The following is a 745-nucleotide window of genomic DNA, read 5'->3' on the forward strand; positions in this document are numbered from 1 at the left end:
GCATGCTTTGTACTCTTTGCCTCATGAAATGATAATGGTTGATGATATGAATGTGAGACCACTTGGATTTGATTCTTATTTGATTGATCTTGATTTTTGATAAGTTTCATGTTCTGTTTTGGTTTATTGCTCTCATTTTGACCCTAGTCTTGTACTAGTGGTTAGTACTTAATGTTTGAGCTTTGTTTCAGGTCAAAGAGCACAATTGCTTATGCTTGATGATGTGCACTAAACTGGGATTGGTTTATTGCTTGTTTATGACTAACCTTGAGTTTGTTTTGTAGGCATTGAGATTTATGCTTAGGCCTTGTGGCTTGCACCTATGTGCATTGATGCTTATTATCTGTTTGTGCTGTGGACTTGTAATTTTCTGTTTGACTTTTGTTTGTCTGGTGTACTGATTATGTTGGATTGATTTCAGGTACTTTAGTTGCTATAGTTCATTTCGAACTTGCTTGTGCTGTTGCTTGGTTGCTTAACCAATTGAGGTAGAATTTCTTTTCTCCATGTAGTCTGGAAGACCTGGCCTGTTACTTGGCCAGGCACCTGTCTGAAGTCCTCCTTAAGAGGCAATGCCTGTGCTTATTTATTTTTGTCCCCAAGCAGGAAAAGACCTTTGAATAAGGAAATTGGCAGATACAAGAGATGTGCAATCCATCTCCTGCTACTCAGTCGAGTCATCCCTTTGCTCACACAACTTGTGTTGATGCATTGTGGATAGTAACCCAAGATCCTTGTATAGTTG

The sequence above is a fragment of the Lathyrus oleraceus genome, chromosome 2, assembly GCF_024323335.1.
Source record: "Lathyrus oleraceus cultivar Zhongwan6 chromosome 2, CAAS_Psat_ZW6_1.0, whole genome shotgun sequence".
Taxonomy (NCBI): domain Eukaryota; kingdom Viridiplantae; phylum Streptophyta; class Magnoliopsida; order Fabales; family Fabaceae; genus Lathyrus; species Lathyrus oleraceus.